General features: G+C 47.2%; 1 protein-coding gene and 1 pseudogene across 1 annotated transcript in view; one reads left to right on the forward strand and one right to left on the reverse strand.

Annotated features, from left to right (window-relative positions):
* Nucleotides 1-21,991, forward strand: part of nav3 (neuron navigator 3) — a 286,722-nt gene that overhangs the window by 28,309 nt on the left and 236,422 nt on the right. The window lies entirely within an intron of this gene.
* Nucleotides 4,368-7,232, reverse strand: LOC144898151 (uncharacterized; annotated as a pseudogene).

The following is a 21,991-nucleotide window of genomic DNA, read 5'->3' on the forward strand; positions in this document are numbered from 1 at the left end:
TGGCAGCAACAGAAAAAGAAACCAAAAACAATGGCATTATAAAGAAACAAAGCCGACGGGACCCTTCTGGGGGCCGGCCGGGGCGGCAGGCCCGGCGGAGCCAGCACGACCCCTCCAAGTGATGGAGGGAATGGATGGGTCGGCGGAGGTGGCAAGCACTCTCCGGGGGGCGCCCTCGACTATGCGCAGGATAGGCCTCCTCAGGGGTGCGCCCTGGGTGCAGCAGGCGTCCGGCCCTGACGCGGCGACGGCGAAGCAGCAGGCGTCCGGCCCTGACGCGGCGACGGCGAAGCAGCAGGCGTCCGGCCCTGACGCGGCGACGGCGAAGCAGCAGGCGTCCAGCCCTGACGCGGCGACAGCGAAGCAGCAGGCGTCCGGCCCTGACGCGGCGACGGCGAAGCAGCAGGCGTCCGGCCCTGACGTGGCGACGGCGAAGCAGCAGGCGTCCGGCCCTGACGCGGCGACAGTGAAGCAGCAGGCGTTGTCCATGCCAGAGCTTCTCCAGCCTCACCAGCAAGCCCTGCTCCTCGTCTTACAGGTGGAGTGGGCTGTGCCTCCTCACTCCCCCTGCAGGTGGCGCCATCCTCCCCTTCCATCGGCGGGCTGGGCTGTGCTTCCAGCATAACCCAGCAGGTGGTACTAGCCCCCCCTCTCGAAGGCGGATCCCAGACGCCGTCATCAGAGGGAGCCGAAACCAGGGAAGGGAGGAGGGAGGCTTGGAGGAGGGTCACTGGCTCCTCCAGGTCAGCAGTCCCGGCCGCAGCCACTTGTTTGGGCTTGAAGCTGCGCGGCTTGGGCACGGGCGGGATCAGGGATGCCACGCAGCTTGGCACGGGAGCCAGGTCTTGGGAACCCCTGGGGCTGCGCAGCTTGGGCACAGGCGGAATCCGGGATGCCACGCAGCTTGGCACGGGAGCCGGGTCTTGGGAACCCCAGGGGCTGCGCGGCTTGGGCACAGGCGGAATCCGGGATGCCACGCAGCTTGGCACGGGAGCCGGGTCTTGGAAACACCTGGGGCTGCGTGGCTTAGGGACTGGAGGAATCTGTGGAGTCACGCAGCTTGGTGCGAGAGCCGGGGTTTGAGGAACCTTGAAGCTGCGTGGCTTGGGGACTGGAGGAATCTGTGAGGCCACGCAGCTTGGCACGGGAGCCGGGTCTTGAGAACACCTGGGGCTGCGTGGCTTGGGCACTGGAGGAATCTGAGAGGCCACGCAGCTTGGCACGGGAGCCGGGTCTTGGAAACACTTGAAGCTGCGTGGCTTGGGGACTGGAGGAATCTGTGATGCCACGCAGCTTGGCACGGGAGCCGGGTCTTGGAAACCCCTGGGGCTGCGTGGCTTGGGAACTGGAGGAATCTGAGAGGCCACGCAGCTTGGCACGGGAGCCGGGTCTTGAGAACACCTGGGGCTGCATGGCTTGGGCACTGGAGGAATCTGAGAGGCCACGCAGCTTGGCACGGGAGCCGGGTCTTGGAAAAACTTGAAGCTGCGTGGCTTGGGCACTGGAGGAATCTGTGATGCCACGCAGCTTAGCACGGGAGCCGGGTCTTGGAAACCCCTGGGGCTGCGTGGCTTGGGAACTGGAGGAATCTGAGAGGCCACGCAGCTTGGCACGGGAGCCGGGTCTTGGAAACACCTAGGGCTGCGTGGCTTGGGCACTGGAGGAATCCGGGGCGCCTTGCCACTTGGCACGGGAGCCGTCGGGGAATGCACGACGGGCTGCGACTTGGCAACAGCGAGAGGGTTGAGCTGTGCCGTGGCGTGACATGGCAAGGCGGAAGAGGGCGGCCACACCTCTTGACGACGTGCCGTGCGCTGGCGACGCCACCGGGTCGGAGGGTGGGCAGCGGGTACTGGGAACACCGAAGTCATGGGCACTAACGTGTAGTCCGGCCCCCATACCATAGTCTCCAGCTCCTCCGGCGTGTACATCGCACACGCCTGCTCCAACGCCTTGAAAACCTGCCGGGTCCACTCGTCGAACTCGAGATCACCGTCGGGCTCGTCGAAGGCGGCAGGGCAGGAGGGCGGGTGCACCTTGGCTTTGCATGGAGGAGAGAACGAGCGTGGCTTCGCCTTCCGGAGCCACGGCTTGCGTCGGCGTCGCGGCCGGTCTGGAGTGTCGTCGGTGGGTCCGGGATAAAACCACGCCATTGAAGCGAGTGTGTCGCCCGGCCCGCGCACCATTTCCTCCAGTTCCCATGGCGGTCTCGCCATCTCTTCCTCTTCCAAGGCTTTGAGAAGCTGCCAGGTCCGAAAATCACTCTCCGCGAGGTCGTCGTCATATGGTGGGATTATTCTGTCACGGCGCGGCATGTCGATGTTGCGGTGCGACCCCAGGATGCAGAGAGCAGGACCGAATGCAGGTAAAAATATATATTTTTCCAGTAATTGTAGCAGCGGGAAAAAGGCAACTAAGACAGCAGACGGACAAACTAACAATGATCCCACAAAGGGAGAAGCGCACACCTGAACTAAATAAGAGGACAAATTAGGGACAGGTGTGGGTAACCATGGCAACAACAAAGGCAGACGAGGCAAAAGAGGACGTTAAATACAAAATAAGAGTACAGAAAGGAAACCAAACAAACTGTCACAAGAGAACAGGGCGTGACAAATAATAATGTGGAGAATAAATAGATAGAATAGACACCAAAATGGTATTATATGAAAAAATGGCATTATAGTATGTACTTTTTGAATATAAAAACACTTTTTTGTTTCTTTACTTGCCTTTTATTTAACCTACAAATGTGTCAGATCATTTTGCCCGACCCTGTATATGTCTACAGTGGTCATCAAACAAATGTAAATATTAGTAAATGACAACACAACTGAACACACAATGCATTTTTTAATGATAAAAAAGTGATTGCCCCCTTATTAAAACACAACTTAACCGAGATTAATTGAGATTTATCAGTCTGGAAAGATTTTAAAAGCTGTTTCAGCGAACCAGAGTGAGATCCCCAAGATGACAGCGATGACTCATCCAAGAAGTCACAAAAGACCCCACAACAACATCCAAATTACTGCAGGCCTCAGTTGTCTGTTAAGGTCAGTGTTCATTGACTCCAGGCACCGGGAAAAAACGGGTTGCATGGCAGAGTTCCAACGTTTAAGGATTTTAAGGATTTTAACCCGAACGCTAACCACTACACCACGGCAGGGTAATGATCCAAAACACACCAGCATGTCCACCTCTGAATGGCTGAAGACAAACAAAATGAAGACTTTGGAGTAGCCAAACCGATTGTTGGAAAACCCTCCAATGTTGCTTAATGGCAACAATTCTGCAAAGATAAGTGGGCCAGAATCCTTCCACAGCACTGTGAACGCAAACATAAGGGCAATCAAACCACCCCTTACGACCAAGTATCACTAAGGTGATGAAGTCATCCTGTCTCACTGTGGATATACGTAAAAGTGAAGCTTTCTCACTAATGATGAGAAAGTGTGTGTTTTTGTGTAGCCGGTGTTGCAGTGGCGATGAGGTCATCCAGCTTCTCTAGTCATGCATGAAGACACTGCAGTGCAAGAACTCATCCCATCGCTTCCTCCGCAGTGATACCAATGAGCTCACCACACACAAGAGTTGCATTTCTTGCAGTGTCAGCATCAACAAGATTATGCATATTTTTCCCTTTTAGTGTATGTTACTGTAGTGAAACAACTGAAATTGTTCTTCTCTGTATACAAAACCCACAAATATATATTCACTGAGGGCTGTCAAACATATTTATACTGTCAGATGCAGACAACTAATGCTAAGTCCACTGGGCCGGCACCAGTTGGTGCCAGTTCGCGCCAATGCAATTTGCCTAGTGTCTCCTGTAATGACGGCAAAAATTGAGTTTGGTGGCAAGAAATTTTCAAATTGTTTAAAATCTTTGTTGCGCCACTTACTTCAAGCAATCGGCGCGAGGTGTCCACCAAAGTAGTACCAAATGTTGCAAACAATACGCCTATTGGAATCCACTGGAATGTAATGGCTAAGGTAATAATGCAAAGAGTCCACTGGTACCAGTTTGCGCCAGAGATTATGTGATTGGCTCGCTGTGGCGCTTTTTCGTAGGTTGGCTGTTCCCGCAACTTATACTCCAGAGCAACTTATAAGTTAGCATATCTTATTCAGCCTGTTCTATATTCTTTTGTTGTAAGAACTTGCCTTCCAAGATGACGTAATGTTTGTTTTGATCAAGTAGTTTGTAAAATAAATTACCCGCAAAAAATGCGACTTATACCCCAGTTCGACTTATGTATGTTTTTTTCTACCTAATTATGCTTTTTTGGCCTTGTGTGTCTTATACTTCGGAGCGACTTATAGTCCAGAAAATGGCTTCATTTGTGTCCCTTTTTTTTGTTGAGAACTGCTGAAAGTTCCATATGTTTTACTTCAGATTAACAAAGTACCTAAAAAGGTAGAAACAAACTTTTTTCTGATGAAAGATCCAATCCAATCCAATCCACTTTATTTATATAGCACATTTTATAAACAGAGTTTCCAAAGTGCTGCACAGACTAGTAAAAATAAAAAGTAATAATCCAAAATTAAAAGAGCATTTAAGAAATAAAATAATAAAATAGATATTAAAATATTAAAAACAAGAAACAAAGCAATAAAAGTATAAAAAATAGAACCAGTGACAATAAAAACGAAGAACTAAAAGACACAGGACCATACGACTCACTCCGAGTTAAAAGCCAGAGAATAAAAGTGGGTTTTAAGACGAGACTTAAAGCTTTCGATATTGGGGGCCTTTTTTACTTGGGAGGGCAGAGAGTTCCATAGTTTGGGGCCGACCACAGAAAAGACTCGGTCCCCCCTGGTCTTAAGTCTCGCCTTAGGCACCACAAGTTGGAGCTGGCCCTCGGACCTCAGTGACCGAGCTGGAGAGTAAACTTGGATGAGGTCCGAGATGTATTTGGGGACCAGCCCATTCAACGCCTTAAAAACAAACAATAAAATCTTAAAATCAATCCTAAAACGAACAGGCAACCAATGTAGGGAGGCCAGAATTGGGGTGATGTGCTCCCCCTTTTTGGTTCCTGCTAAAAGCCGTGCCGCAGAGTTCTGGACTAACTGTAAGCGGGAGAGAGACTTTTGGCTAATTCCAGAGTAAAGTGCATTACAGTAGTCCAGACGTGATGAAATAAAGGCGTGCATGACTTGCTCAAAGTGTTGCAAAGATAAAAAAGATTGAATTTTAGACAAAAGCCGAAGATGATAAAAACTATAAAGGGGGGCCTTTATAGTTGAGGAGGATAGCTTCGGTCTTCTCTTCGTTAAGCATTAAAAAGTTGTGGGCCAACCAGGCCTTGACATCCCTTAAGCACTCAAGAAGGGGTGTCAGGGGGGCATGATCATTTTTTGCGAGTGGCAAGTACAGCTGGCAGTCGTCCGCATACAGGTGATAGGAGATGCCATGCTTCTTAAGTACTGCGCCAAGTGGGACCAGGTAGAGGGCAAATAAAATGGGCCCAAGAATTGATCCTTGTGGAACTCCACAGTCAAGCGGACTCAGTGCAGACTCAGTGCTATGAAAGGCCCTGTAACCTGACTGGAAAGTGTCTAAAATCCCATTCTCATCTAAAAAAGGTTGCATCTGTGCAAGAACACTTCTTTCTAAAATCTTTGAGATAAAAGGCAGTTTAGAGATTGGACGATAATTTTATAAAATTGAAGGATCCAGACTAGTTTTTTTCAACAAAGGTTCAACTGTAGCCTTTTTACAGAAAGATGGCACGGTACCAGAGGCCAGGCTACTGTTGATAATGGCACACACAGAAGGACCCACGGTTGGCCACACCTCCCTAAAAAAGCGAGGTGGGACTGGGTCGATGGGGGAAGAAGAAGGCTTAAGACCCTTTACCATGTCCGTGATAAAAGCCAGTGACACCGGTTCAAACTGATAAAAACCTTTAGAGCACTGTGTCAATGTGGGCATATTAAAAGAGGGGGGTGATATATTACTTCGTACAGATGCAACCTTGTCCTTAAAAAAAAGTTTTCACACGTTTCATATGATTGTTCAAGTATAGTGGATGGACTGGGATTTAAAACAGAGTCAATAGTTTTAAAAAGAACACGTGGGTTGTTAATATTGTCTGATATCAAGTCTGAGAGGTATTTTGTTTTCTCAATCTTCACCACATTCTGATAATGTCTCCAACTGTCCTTGAGGATTTGATAGGAGACCTGTAGACCGTCCTTCTTCCACCTGCGCTCTGCTTTTCGGCATTCACGCCGGGCTCGTTGAGCCACTCTTCCTGTTTAGTTTTGGGGCGCATGGCTTTCAGGGGGGCTAAACTGTCCAAGACAGTCGCACAGGTAGAAGTAAAGCAGTTCATCAACTGCTCGGTGTCCAGCGCAGCGTCGGAGGTCATAAAAGCCTCAGACGCAGTGGAGAACAGAGTGGCAAAGGCCGAGGCCGCGTCAGGCTTGATAAAGCGACCAAAGCGAACGGGAGCATGCAGGCTGGTGTTACAGTGTGCGTCTAAGTCAAACCTAACCGGACTGTGGTCCGAGAACACCGCATCACCTACAGAGACGTTATGAACAGTAAGACCATAAGACAAAACGAGGTCTAAAGTGTGTCCATGTATTTGTGTAGCTCCTGTTACACTTTGTGTCAAATTAAAAGCTTCCATCAATTCTAAAAAGTCTTTCGCCATAAGCGTAGAAGGGCAGCAGACATGAATATTAAAATCACCCACAATTAAAATTCTGTCATACTCTACCAGCATTGCAGCGACAAAGTCAGAAAAGTCCTGAATAAAATCCTTGTTGTGCTTGGGTGGTCTATAAATGACAGCGCAAAGCACCCGCTCATGTTGATGAAGTTGAAGCAGCTCACCTCAAATGAGCCGAAAGACACCACTGACAGTGGCTTATGGCGCAAAGACGCTTTTAAAATAATAGCAATACCTCCTCCACGGCCAGTGGTTCTTGGCGTGTTGATGAAGGTACAATCAGGAGGCACCAGCTCAGAGAAGGCAGCGGACTCACCGGCATTAATCCAGGTCTCCGTGATGAATAATAAATCCAAACCGTGCGATTTGAAGAGGTCCTGGAGGATAAACGTCTTGCTTGGAACTGACCGCGCATTCACCAGTGCACATTTCGTTGGGAACCTAAGTGCCGCTGAAACTGCACGGTTTAGCGGCCGAAGGTTGCCGGGGCTAACGCCGGCAGCGGCCCAATGAGGACGGCGAGTACGCAGTGCACGACATTCGTCGTGTTGCCCAACGATCGGCACCAGCCATGCCCCAACGAAAGCGAGGAAACGCCGAGAGAGGAAGCGGCGAAAACAATCATTATAGTCGCTCGGAATATTCTGTGGGGACCGTGCCACCTCGGGAGAGAATGCCAGCCAAGCTTTGAGTTTCACGAGTCTTCCACCCCGTGTCCCCCGGCGGCGTCTACGTTTCCTGGGAAGCGACGGCTCTGCCCGCAGCAGAAAGTTTGGCACATCGGACAGGTATGAGGGACGCGGTTTGTGTGACCCCCAGTGTTCTTGTTTCACACATACTGCAACAATGTGCTGGATTTTCTGTAATTCTTGGCGGTTATACACCAGCAGAGAGTCTATGGTCCTTAGTATAATTAAAAAAACAAAAAAAGCGAAAGTGACCGGGATGGCGAGCCAGACACACCGGCGCCATCTTGAACCGGAAGCAAACCGGTTCCAAACCAAATGATGGACTGAAATGATGAGAAAAGATGAGAGTCTATTTGTAGGTTCTAGAATTTGTATGTTCTAAGTTGTTCTAACTGTTTTTCTACCTAATTATGCATTTTTGGCATTGTGCGACTTATACTCCGGAGCGACTTATAGTCCAGAAAATATGGTAATTCGGCACAAACTGGCACCAACTGGTGCCCGCCCACTGAACTCTTAGCATAAGATCACTAATGAGAAGTTAATAAGTAGGGTTTGAAAAACCAGCCAATATCTGGTGCCTCAAATACCATATACGCCCATCCTGGGCATACCAAACATGCTCAGTAGCCATGCAAGATGTGGAATGTTTTCCGCTTCTGCAACATGAGGCCGTGCATTATGATGCTACAACATGAGGTGATGGTCATGGATGAATTGATCAGGGTCATGGTGTCTGTAAATCAATAAAATGCACCTTTGTGTTTGTAGCCCATAACATATGCCTAGGCAACTTGGGTTATAAATCTGGAGAAAGGACCTGAGCTATTGCAATCTGTATTGCAAAGATAACATAATGTGATGCAATGCCTATTCATCTTTGTTGTTCCAGTCGGTTCCCTTCACATCTGCTTGCCCAGATGTTGCCTGGGCAATTGCGACTCTTCAGCCTTTCTTTTTGTCTCATTTTGCCGTCACCATCCTCTAGTATTACGTTGATCGAAGACAGTCTGTTGAGAGGAGATGACGGCTGACCCCTTCCAAAAGAGGGAATAGGTGTTATGTTCACCTGAGATAATTCTCCCTACCGCCTGTGAAGAACACCCATGGGGGAGGTCAGGCTAGCTGAAGGATGACTGAAAATACAATTTATTTAATGAAATAAAGGTCACGGTCAATAAATTGATTTGTGGTAATACGCACTTGAACACAGTCGTGGTAATTTGTGGTGCGTTCCAGACATTCCCAAGGCAATGGGGGTATTAAATCCCTCATATCCAGGCCTCAGAACACCTCCAATTAGAAGATGTTTTGTTCCAACGAAGCTAAACACTCCGTTTAACTCATCCATTGCTGTGTAGCATTGTTCTGGCAACTCCAGACTTGTTGCATGGGTACCAACCTATCTCCCGCATCTTCTCACACAGGAGAGGTCACTCCAGGCACAGTCCCATTATCTCCCGAGACCAGAGTTTTGCCAGGGAGATCACAAAATGTATTGTGTTCCTGTTCCAGTATTATCAGTGTTTGGCTTACACATGCTGTGATGTGAAACCAAGGTTGGTTTACAATGCAAAATGCACAAAATCATTTATTTTACTTTGTCCTGTGTTGCATTACTGTAAACTGTGACAGTAAACATAGCTGACATAGCTATCAATATCTGGCCTGCATACAGTATGCTGAGATTGAAACGACAGCCAGTTGACAGTAAAGCAATGCTTCTCAATTATTTTCTGTCATGCCCCATCCCCCCACCCCCAAGGCACACAATTTTTTAGAAATACTAGAGAAACTGATAATATGTATTCATTTATCTAGACTGAACAGACTGAACTTGAAACTGAAACCAAAATACGGTACTATAAATTTGTTGGTAGGTCTGCATTGAAAGAAACCCTCTTCCCCCCAAACCCTGACAGTTCCCTGGGTCCGCCCCACAAAGAAGTGTACAAAAAAAGCAATAAGCACCCAGTTCTTCAGTGATTTTAGCTTAGACGTAGGATTGTATTATTTGCAGCATATTTGAATAGTTTTATGCAATGATATAACTGAGTATGAGGTCATAAGGACAACACTGAGTCCGGCGGAGGAGTAGCAACTTTTGGCAAGCTGACAAACGAGTAGCAGCAGGCGTGTTATCGATTTGGCAAGCTGCAACAAGAGGCCACAATAAACTGTAGTGTATAAAGTTTTCTGTGAAATACAAGAGCAGGCTTGTTTTTACCCTAACTGCATAGCATACCATTTGTTTGTTGTTTTGGTTTTATTAATGATAGCGCATGGTAAGAGAAAGCAATACTGTATGTATGCACCACCTTGTTTCTACCACTTTGCAGGTGTCATAAAACATACCAAGCTACAACAACCCCGTTGGGAGGACTTGTAGTGCTTTTCCTTTGTCTGCCGCTTCTTGATTTGCAGTCTACTCCCCCAAAATGCCTCATACCAACTGGAAGCTCTTTTTGTGTGTGCAAAACCCACTAAACTATGCTATTTATTTTAGCTGTGAATTGTGTCTACCATCCCCATCACAAACACATGATGAGAACATCTGCATGCAGATCAGTAGCAGGCTTCAAAGCACATATTGATTACCGATGGAGCGCCGCGCTTTGGCAGGTTTACAATGCAGACGTTTGGTGTCAGGTGATATTTGACCCTATTTGCTATAATTGCTTATTATGGAAACAAAAATGACAAGGATGATGTTGATGCTGGTGTGACTCATGATAGTGACTGGGATTGCCCCAACATCAAGCTGTTGGAAATGTCGAGTGACGATCCCAAGCAATGGACATCCATAGTTGCTCATTTGTGTCTACCGTTTTGAATTTTGCAGTTTCCGTAAGGTTGGTTGCTATGGAAATAGCATAGGATGTAGGTTTTTTTTCCCCACCCTCATGACCTGTACTTGCTTGGAGTTCTCAGCCAACAGGTGAGACATAAAGTACACAGGTAGCAGCAGGTGTCCAACAATGCATGAATGAGTCGATGGGAGCCGTATACTCCAGGGAGCCTGATGGAGGAGAACACATGAGGACAGTGGTGGGGGATTTTGCACAGATGCAGTCGTAGCACAGTAAAGGGCCTTTCATGTGTGATAATCATTTGTTTTTGGCTATACCTCATTTTATGTCAATATTCTTGTAAATAGTATTTTGGTGAACCTTACAAGTTGGTGGTTGCTGATGCAATCAGCAGATATAATTTGTGAATGAGAAATTTGCTTTTATGGTCCAATGGCATCAGTTTTATCAGAACTGAATTACATGTTCTTGAGGCGAGGAAGATTTTTTTTGTTTCTACAGATGTTTTGTATCCGTCAAAAGATGTTGAAATAGAAGTATTCTGGTCACTAGGCGGCATTAATTTACATTACATTACCTTGGTTCTCTTCTAATTCTGTGTGGAAGTGGCTTAATTTTAGGAGAAATTAATTTAAGGCTAATTTGTTAGCTCGCTGGCTGGCTTGATAGAGCTGATAAGAGTTGAACAATGTGTAAAGATGAATAACAGGAGTGTAAAGGTTTTGGTTATTGGTTTGTTATGTCATGCCTAGAGGGCTCTAATAATTTTAGAAATTGTATTTAGAAAGTCAGAAACGGGTTTTCTATGCTGTAGCTATGAAAAGATTTGATTTGCTATTTATTATTTATTTATGGTAGTCGGGTCTGAAACCAATTAACTCTATAGTGGAACCTCTAAAGTCAAATGCCTCTGAAGTCATCCAATTTGACCACATTTACAGAGAAAAATGGATTAGAACGTCACAAAGAAATTTTAAAATCATACTTAATTATTTCCATTTCAGTTAACTAAAATGTCCAATAAGAAGTCATACAATTCAAAATTTTACTCCGATTTTCAGAAATAAAGTCATACATTTTCAAATTTAAATTAAAATGAATAGTGCCTCGGTTGTTTGTATGTACCCTGTGATTGGCTCGCAACCAGTCCAGGGTGTACCCCGCCTCTCGCTCGAAGACAGCTGGGATAGGCTCCAGCGGCACAAAATGAATGAATGAATGAATAGCGCCTTTCTTATTTTTACTCTCGCCTGCACACTTCCGGATGCCACAATTTGACTATGGAATACATACGGCAAAAATGTATTAAAGGACAGCCTGTCACGATCCGCAAGCTCGCCGGTGTGACAGTTTATTTGGTTTATATTTTCTATGCCTTGGTTCCTGTTTTCATGCTCTTGTTTTGGTAGCGTTTCCTGTTTTGTCTGCCTGCTTTTCTGTTCCCTTATCACTCGCACCTGTTGCTAATTGTGTTACCCTTCTATTTAGTTCAGGTGCGTGCTCCCTAGTTTGTGGCTGCATTGTTTGTTGTAGCTCTCCACGCTACTCCGACCGTCTTTGCTCGCATCCTGCTGCTGTAAACCATTTCTGTTTATATTAAATTGACTTTCGATCTGCACTTGGATCTCCTGCTCTCTGCATCTTGGGGTCGTGTCGCAATACCGAAGCGAAGGCGTGACAGAATGCAGCCACCAAATAAAGGCGACCTCGCAGAGAGCGACTTTTGGACCTGGCAGATCCTGAAGGCGATGGAAGAGGAGTGCACGAGGTTCACTCCGGAGGAACTGGAGGACATGGTGTGGGGGCCGGATGGCACGCTCATACCCATGGCGTGGGTTCATCCGGGCCCCGTAGATGACACACCGGCCTGGCCGCGACACCGACGTACGTCTCGGCCGCCTCCAGCCAGGGCTCCACGGCGTCAAAAGGTGAAACCGCTCTCTTCCTCCTCGTCACGCCAAGCCAGGGCACAACCCTCAACTCACACAGTCACTGAGTGCTGGCCCATCTCGCTGCTGCCGTTGACTCCCACGTCACGACTGCCCGCCGAGCCCCAGCTGCCCACCTCTTCGGAATCCCCGTTGCCTCCCATGCAACACGAAGAGGACCACGGCGCATGTTCCCCTCCTGTGCCCAAGCCACGCAGCCTCAAGGGTTCCCAAACCCCGGCTCCCGTGCCAAGCTGCGTGACGGCCCAGTTTCCTCCTGTGCCCAAGCCACGCAGCTTCAAGGGTTTCCAAACCCCGGCTCCCGTGCATAGCTGCGTGTCGGCCCAGATTCCTCCTGTGCCCAAACCGCGCAGCCCCAAGGGTTCCCAAACTCCGGCTCCCGTGCCAAGCAGCGTGATAGCCCGGATTCCTCCTGTGCCCAAACCGCGCAGCCCCAAGGGTTCCCAAACTCTGGCTCCCATGCCAAGCTGCGTGGCATCCCGGATTCCGCCTGTGCCCAAGCCACGCAGCCACTGGGGTTCCCAAGACCCGGCTCCCGTGCCAAGCTGCGTGGCATCCCAGATTCCGTCTGTGCCCAAGCCGCGCAGCCCGAGGGGTTCTCAAGACCCGGCTCTCATGCCAAGCTGCGCGGCGTCCCTGATCCCGCCCGTGCCCAAGCCGCGCAGCCCGAGGGGTTCTCAAGACCCGGCTCCCATGCCAAGCTGCGCGGCGTCCCTGATCCCGCCCGTGCCCAAGCCGCGCAGCTTCAGGCCCAAACAAGTGGCTGTGGCCGGGACTGCTGACCTGGAGGAGCCAGTGACCCTCCTCCAAGCCTCCCTCCTCCCTGCCCTGGTTTCGGCTCCCTCGGATTACGGCGTCTGGGATCCACCTTCGAGAGGGGGGGCTAGTACCACCTGCTGGGCTATGGTGGAAGCACAGCCCAGCCCGCCAATGGAAGGGGAGAATGGCGCCACCTGCTGGGGGAGTGAGGAGGCACAGCCCACTCCACCTGTAGGACGAGCAGCAGGGCTTGCTGGAGCAGATGGTCAGGCTCTGGCATGGACGACGCCTGCTGCTTCGCCGTCGCCGCGTCAGGGCCGGACGCCCGCTGCTTCGCCGTCGCCGCGTCAGGGCCGGACGCCCGCTGCTTCGCCGTCGCCGCGTCAGGGCCGGACGCCCGCTGCTTCGCCGTCGCCGCGTCAGGGCCGGACGCCCGCTGCTTCGCCATCTCCGCGTCAGGGCCGGACGCCCGCTGCTTCGCCGTCTCCGCGTCAGGGCCGGACGCCCGCTGCTTCGCCGTCTCCGCGTCAGGGCCGGACGCCCGCTGCTTCGCCGTCTCCGCGTCAGGGCCGGACTCCTGCTTCTTCGCCATCTCCGCGTCAGGACCGGACTCCTGCTTCTTCGCCGTCTCCGCGTCAGGACCGGACTCCTGCTTCTTCGCCGTCTCCGCGTCATGGTCGGACGCCTGCTTCTTCACCGCCTCCTCCGGCGCCACCTCTTCCACGGCGGGACGCCACGCCGCCGCCGCCTCCTCCGGCGCCACCTCTTCCACGGCGGGACACCACGCCGCCGCCGCCACCTCTCCAGCGGCGGGATGCCGCTCGTCCTCTCCAGCGGCGGGATGCCGCTCGTCCTCTCCAGCGGCGGGATGCCGCTCGTCCTCTCCAGCGGCGGGATGCCGCTCGTCCTCTCCAGCGGCGGGATGCCGCTCGTCCTCTCCAGCGGCGGGATGCCGCTCGTCCTCTCCAGCGGCGGGATGCCGCTCTGCCTCCTCCGGCATCACCTCGCCTATGTTGGGCCGGCCTCCCTGGCCAGGCCCACCACCCTGGCCGGCCCCCAGAGGGGTCCATCCATGGCTCTCACGGGGCCTGTTGTCCTGGGCACCCTCCAGAGGAGCCCAGTGCCCTCTGGGCTGCTCACCCTTCTGGCCGTCCTCCTGCGTGGCCCTGCCACCCTGGCCGACCTCCTGAGAGGTTCGGCCTTGTTCGTCTAGTCCACCGTCCAGGACGACCCCCCGAGTGTTTTGCCGGCTACCCACCACCGAACCTCCCTCCACCCATCCCTGCCTTTTTGTGACTTTGGACTTTCTGGACGTCTAGGATCCGTCCTTGAGGGGGGTGTACTGTCACGATCCGCAAGCTCGCCGGTGTGACAGTTTATTTGGTTTATATTTTCTATGCCTTGGTTCCTGTTTTCATGCTCTTGTTTTGGTAGCGTTTCCTGTTTTGTCTGCCTGCTTTTCTGTTCCCTTATTACTCGCACCTGTTGCTAATTATGTTACCCTTCTATTTAGTTCAGGTGCGTGCTCACTAGTTTGTGGCTGCAATGTTTGTTGTAGCTATCCACGCTTTTCCGACCGTCTTTGCTCGCATCCTGCTGCTGTAAACCATTTCTGTTTATATTAAATTGACTTTCGATCTGCACTTGGATCTCCTGCTCTCTGCATCTTGGGGTCGTGTCGCAATACCGAAGCGAAGGCGTGACACAGCCATTAGTAACTAATGGCTGTCCTTTAATTTATCTGTGAAGTCATATGATTCAAAATTCAGTTTATAAAGAAAAATTGGCCCTGTAAAGTTCCACAAAAATTCCATCGTAACTTATCTTATTTTTACACTTGTATGAGACTTGAACCACTTGTCATTAACATTACTAGTGCTTAACTTTATACATGTTTGGAGTGACTACGGTGGTGTTCAACCTCCACGTGTTGATCTGATTGACCCGTATCACCAGACAGACATCCAAATGCATTTTTTCCAAACAGCTCTCTCCCCCTCAAGATAGATTTATGGAACATTCTGATGTATGTGGCGTGTTAGATCGTAGCTCACTAAGATTTGTATTCATGTCACATGGTTAGTGCTGACCTTGGGTTGAAGGCTGCACAATTCTCTTCTAGTCTCCAAAATTACCTGCATGGCAACAAGGCCACGGTGAATCATGAATGATGATGCATAATTGATTTTCACATGTGCTTTGACCACTGTATGCTTAAAAAAAAAAAGCTAAAGTGGTCATATTTTGTCAGCTAGCCTTTCGTGTCATGTCAATGTCAGCTCATCCTAAACAAAGCAGAACAACCGGTTTGGATGTCGTTATTGATCTCTGTGCAGATTCAATCAAGGTGGATTAGATGAGACATAAACAGTTTTTGGGTAACTTGCTTTCCAACAGACTTTCTGACAGCATTTGCATATTTCATGGGAACTATTATGATCTAATTGCCACAAGCCTTGTATTGTCAGTCTACTGCTTAGCACTGAATTTTATATTGTAACTACCAAACCACCCTGGTGACCTTACGTGTATGCCAACAGCAGTGCAATCGTGACGCTGATGGATGCATCAATACCTGAATGATGACATAAATGTAAAAGAACAGCATCATCATGCAGCACTTTATACTTCTGCTTCAGTTTGTCCCCCTTCACAATCTTCTCAAGGACAGGAAAATGAACCTAGCAGCAGGTCGGCCTCCTCATTCTCTTCTTCTCCCTCCTCCATGCTGGTACTGGTGATCAGTGGCTGTCAGTCTCCTCCTGAGAGCTTGTTTGTGTCCTTCCTAGTATCAGCAAAGAGCATTTTAACTCCTCTGTAAATGTTTAAACCAGCAACTAAAAGAGCAAACATTGGATGCTTTTTTCTCCCGTCAATTGGGAATACAAACTGCTTAGTCCTATTTTTGTTCAACAGAAATCTGCAAACTAAACCACCACATATGTTTGGTAAATAATGTTATTTAATTGGCCCATTAACTCATTCGATCCCAGCCATTTTTTCCAGGGTACATTGTGTTACAAACGATAAGGTTCTTTCAGTATTTCCCCTCCGCTCCACAAGGGGGCCCAATAGTGCTGAAACCCTCACTGGACCTGCAGGCACCTCACTTCCTGCCACTCCCTACATATAGGCCTGGTTCTCCAGCCATACTTTTCTATTGTCTCCAAACAATTCACAATAGCCGGTCTGTGAGTTGGCTGCCACCAAGAACTGATGATTGCCATGCGTATTTGAACATCGTTCTATGTAAGTTCAGTATTCTCCCTAATGATGATTTAATAATATATGGCTTTGATTTAGATATTTTGATAAATTATGAAATGATTTATACTTGGCTTATTATTTGACTGCTGTCTACTATACTATAAATTTAAAGGCCATATTTGTATTACTATTTTAAGAGAGACATTATAATGTGTTCTTTTTCTGTGTTTATTTAGAACCATAGCAATCCTCATTTAATGCCACCAGTATCCAGAACTGAAATAAACTGGCTAATCAACTGCAAAATTGTGTCCTGGTGGTCCCGTGGTTTGTGGGTTCAGTTAGAACCTACAAATTCCCAATACATTGAATATTAGTTTGTGACTCTCGTCTTTCATCAGAAAAAAAGTTTGTTTCTACCTTTTTATGTATTTTGGCAATCTGAAGTAAAATACATGGAACTTTCAGCAGTTCTCAACAAAAAAAGGGACACAAAAAGCCATTTTCTGGACTATAAGTTGCTCCGGAGTATAAATCGCACAAGGCCAAAAATGCATAATTGGGTAGAAAAAACAAGTCGCACTGGAGTATAAGTCGCATTTTTTGCGGGTAATTTATTTTACAAACTTCATCAAAACAGACATTACGTCCTCTTGGAAGGCAAGTTCTAACAATAAAAGAATAGAGAACAGGCTGGATATGTGTAAGATATGCTAACACAATGGTTATTCAGCTACACAAAAAATAAACATGATCAAAAAAGGTGTCTAGTGTTTATGTACCATAAACCGTTTTTTCATTTATAAGTCGCTCTGGACTATAAGTCGCAGGAACAGCCAACGTATGAAAAAACTGTGACATAGTCTGGAAAATTCGGTATATTTAACCAAAATGTCTAATCAATGACACCACAACATGAACAACACAAAAAATTGTTATATGTGAAAATCAAAACATGATCTCTTCTATTGTGGAGTTCTATCATCACCTCTTTGTACCTCTCTCGCAAAAAAACTTAAACGTGACTGGATTGGCCCGATCTTGTGGCAGAAGCCGATATTATCCGATCTTCAGAATGCATTGGTTCGGCAGCCAATCCCAATCCTGAAGATCGGCTAAGGACATCCCTAGCGCTTATCTAACAAAACCGCTGGGGAAAAGTAGTTGTACAATGTCTTGACTACAGTGACCGTAAATCTTTCGTACAATCTGAAATAAGTAAATAAATGGGTAACAAGTCAGGTTAGACATGCTTTTATGTTGAAGCTTACTTTGTGCTGAACAGGAAGCAGCATATTAATGGCGTGTCACCAGACAGGAGTTATGTCGCAGTTGTGCTTTAGCTTTGCAATAACGAAGTTGACAATCCCAGGGCTCTACATTAAAAACCAAAATGACTTGCCCATGGGGAATCCTTAAGGTGAGAACTACTTGCCCGAACTTGCCCCATGTAGAATGAAAAGGCTGCCATAATGATATCATCTAATTTTTGTGGCATCACATGAGAATCTCAAATAAAGATTAAATGATCATCATTTCTTGTGGTTGTTTTCCTACATAGATCATGACGTTGCATGGAAATCTGGATTGGCAAGAGACTTATAGGCACTTTGCCTTTTATAAGTTGTGCACCACAATGAACTTTACTAGTAAGTAGTAAAAATTTACTTTACTAGTAAAGTGTTTTTAATCCAGAAAAAAAAGCTCAATGGTCAAACAGTAATTTGTGAAGTAAAGGTGAGAAAAATCCACAGAGAAATGGAAGCGCTAGATTTTGTAGCTTGTGCAAAATCAGCACTTGGTATTGGATCTAATCGTGGTGTTTCATTGTGACCACTTCAAATTGTCACAGCAATGTGATTCACTCACCTGTGCCATCATTTGATTTGCTGCCGCTAATAAAATACTTGTTTAGGAGGCACTGGTTCAGCACTTTTTGATGTTTTCCTTCACAAGTTGTTGAAGAATTAGACGATGTTGGCAGGGACGCCATGATAGATGTTTTCCTAGTGAAACGATCGCTGATTGGTTGATCGCGAACAAGAACGTGTGTGGGTAAAACGCGGACTGTGGACTGAGGACCGCAGTCTAAATAAACGATTCTGATTGGTCCATTTTAAGATTTGCAAGGATTGGTTTGCAAATTACCACCGGAATTACGCAGTCCGTGTTTTACCAACACCCAACAAGAACCGCTTTAAAAAATTCTTGGCAGTATGGCATGCCAAAGTGCACTTGCCCGACGGGAATATCACTGATTGGATTTACTTGCCCGGATTTTGTTTTAACTTGCCCCGGGCCATCGCTACATCGTTATTGTCGAGCCCTGAATACTGCAACACAACCAGACATAAACTGACCCATTTTTCAAATTTTACATTTGAAAAATGTAAAAAAGCACACAGTAGTAATAAGATGAACAGGTTAAAATGTAATTGCATTTGCGTTCTAATTTGGCACCACCTTGAATGCATTAAGGAACATATCCTTTGGATTTAATAAGCGCATTAAACCAAGCACTTCTTCCATTTTTTCCCAATGAGCCATGCAATTTCCAACGCGGCGGTATTGGCGCTCATGTCCATTTAATCGTCTCTTTATCAGCCAATTACAGCTGATGCCATTTGTCAGAATGCAGGCTGTGTGACTGGCTGCTTTGTGCCTGTCTGAGTAATTAAAGCGCTCACAGAGGTGGAGCAGCACATAGATTTATTTAACCTCTTCCTGTGGACACTGCATGTGACAACAACCCTTCATCTCATCTCCATGATGGAGACAAGAAAATTGCCTTGAAAGCCTTGAACAATGAGAAGAAGCAAAAAAATATCATTGTGTTCTTTTCAGCTTTTCTTTTTGTGTCCTGCAAACTGTCTGTGCCATCCTTCCTTTTTCTTTTTTGGGGGAATTGGAAGCGGCGCAAGGCAAGTCACCAGGGAGCCAATTACTATTCCCAAAGATTGCCTGGTTTCATCTATTTTTTATATGAGGTACGGCATGAAGGGGCTTTCTCCCGCCAATGACATGCTCTTATTCTCCCAGAACATCCATTCAGAGGCGTCAAGAATGACACTCGCCTGGTATCAGTGATAACAATATCTGCTGTGGCTTGGCTGCACGAGTGGAAATTTGATGAAAGTTACCTTCTCCTGCTGCATGATGCCCACATATATTTCACTTGGAATGCCTGGTTTGACTTAATGTGCAGTCGCAACTGCATTGCACTGCAAACGTAAAAGCAACGCCCAAGCCTGTACGGGAAGAGGCAAATGTCAGCAAAATGCTAATGTTCCTCCTTCCTCTATCACAAGTGCACCATTGGAAAGTAAACATAAAATCCACCATATTATGTTGCAAAGGGAGGGTTGAGGTGGCTTATTTTGGAAATTACATCGTGTGTCCTTACTACTTAATGAGTTTTATTTCATTTTAGGGATTTGATATGCGTGCTGATCCGAATCCAGTCCAACCACAGTTGTTTTTTGTCCAACACATGGACCTTGTGAGATTAAAATGTGACAAGATTTTTTTTTCTGACTATAATAAATTAGTTAATTACACTCACATCTTTGTATTGCCACATGCATACGTGTCTGTGTTCCTCATCTCTCGCCAAGGTTGAGCACCTAAATGCCTCATAGAACAATGGCGTTCCACAGGACGACGGCCATACAGACTCTGTGGGTGGAGGTGGAGCCGCTAGCACACACAAAGTAGAAGGGTGTAGCCTTCTGAGTAACAATGCAAGGTAACGTAACAGAAATTAGGAGGGAAAAAGATCATTTCTAATTAAAATGTCACATTGCCCGGGGAGCCCATCAATACCAAATTGCAGACATTTGATCGGCAAAGTAAACTTTGCAAAATGGTGTGCTTTTTGAGAAATGTGACATAGGAAGAAATGCTGCTCATTAATATAGGTGAAAAGCCAGCATTTCAAGAAATGGGCCAAACGTTTGACAGTGTGAATTGCCTGTGAGAAAACTTGCGTCACAAACACCAATTCTACAGCTTTGTTTTAGACTTCTTTTATAAATTTATTTTCTTATACAAAACTGTGGTGAGACCAGCCATGTTCTTTAGTCTAGAGACAGTGCCACTGAGGAAAAGACAGGAAGCAGAACTGGAGGTAGCAGAGATGAGGATACTTAGGTTCTCATTGGGAGTGACCAGGATGGATAGGATCAGGAACGAGTACATCAGAGGGACATTACATGTTATAGGCATTGGAGATAAAGTCAGAGAGGCCAGACTGAGATGGTTGGGACATGTCCAGAGGAGAGATAGTGAATATATTGGTAGAAGGATGCTGCGTTTAGAGCTGCCAGGTAGGAGGCGTAGAGGAAGACCAAAGAGGAGGTTTATGGATGGCAGTTGATTTTCACTTGAATAAAGAGGGATTTTAGTCCAAACCTCCAAAGCTGGACATTTTGAGGCTGATTTTGGGATTGCACAGCTTTTCTGTGAAGTTCGACCGGACTACATTGAGATGGGGATGAACAGGGAATCTCGGATCAGATGACAACCCAAATTCATTTTCAAGTTTTCAGATATACTGTATTTATATGTAGGTGGATGGGTGCTGGAACGGATCCTCGGCTCCTGACCAATCGCAACAGAATACGCGTGGTTGTGGTAGGAGGCTGATGAATGGTTTCAGCCAAAAAGAGAAAAAGGCAGATTGGCCCTGTACAAAACCTTGAGATTTATGGAGTATTTTATTAAAAGAAACTCGTGCCCCGCTGGGATCCAATATACCTTCAAAAGCCCCTGAAATGAGCATGGTCGCCTCTCGCCCGAAGACAGCTGGGATAGGCTCCAGCACCCCTGCGACCTTTGTGAGGATACGCGGTAGAAAATGAATGATTCAGAACAGAATCTGGCTTAGAATATCCAAGGTCATAGGTCAAATTACTACTACAAATCTCTTATTATTGATCTTTTGGGATTATTTGTCTGTGTCGTTGAGCAAACACTATTGATTTTAAAGGATATTGACCCGATATTCTTGACGTAGCTGGGGTCAAAGTTCATACTTAGACACATTGCATTTTTTTCCTTCACTGCTCATACGGTATAGTGACTGAACCCCCGGTTGGAGGAGGTTCTATTCATCTAGACTGCCTGTGAGTTAGAATGGGAGGCGGTGAGGATGCATCAGCGAGTGTTGGGAAGTGGTCATCCCGGTGAGAATGAGTGCTGTTGTTCAAGGTTGTGGTTCTGGCCCAGAGAGAGAGATAGGAGTTGCCCTGCAGTTAGTGAGCATAATGCCTCAAACAAAGGTCACTGCCATATATGCCTGCACCCATTGTATGTGACAACGTGTAATTACAATGTTAATGGGCAGGATAACGATCCATGATGACCTCGGTGTTCTTCGCGTCTGCCGCCTCTATCTCTTCAGAGGCACCAGAAAGCAAACGCTTATTACACGCAGAGTTAACAGGACCCCAAGCATATCATTATGGTGAGATCCTGGAGAGTTATTACTGTTTGCAGTATACAGTTGACAAGACCTCCAGACTTCCAATTTACATTTCTGGTCAGCCCCACTCCCACTGGCGGTGTTCTCCATTCCACGCCGAGTTGCACGCGGATTTCCAGGACAGCACTGACAAATGAAGCCTTTCCTGGCAAATTTAAGGCATCCCTGTTTGGAGAAACAATCATTTGCTCAGCTACGAAAGGGAATTATGTTTTGTTTACCTTATTGGACCAGTTTGACAAAGTCATTCAGTGCTGTGAATACCTATTCCATTTGTATATATTACTGGTGCATTATCTTATCCAGTTTTGAGTCGTCCAGCAGGTGCACATAATTCCACTTCAGCTTTACTTCAACGCCATATTCCACTAAATGTTACCATATTCAAAGTTCAAAAAGTTCA

The sequence above is a fragment of the Doryrhamphus excisus genome, linkage group LG2, assembly GCF_037039965.1.
Source record: "Doryrhamphus excisus strain RoL-2023G ecotype Guam linkage group LG2, RoL_Dexc_Guam_v1.1, whole genome shotgun sequence".
In the NCBI taxonomy this organism is placed as follows: Eukaryota; Metazoa; Chordata; class Actinopteri; order Syngnathiformes; family Syngnathidae; genus Doryrhamphus; species Doryrhamphus excisus.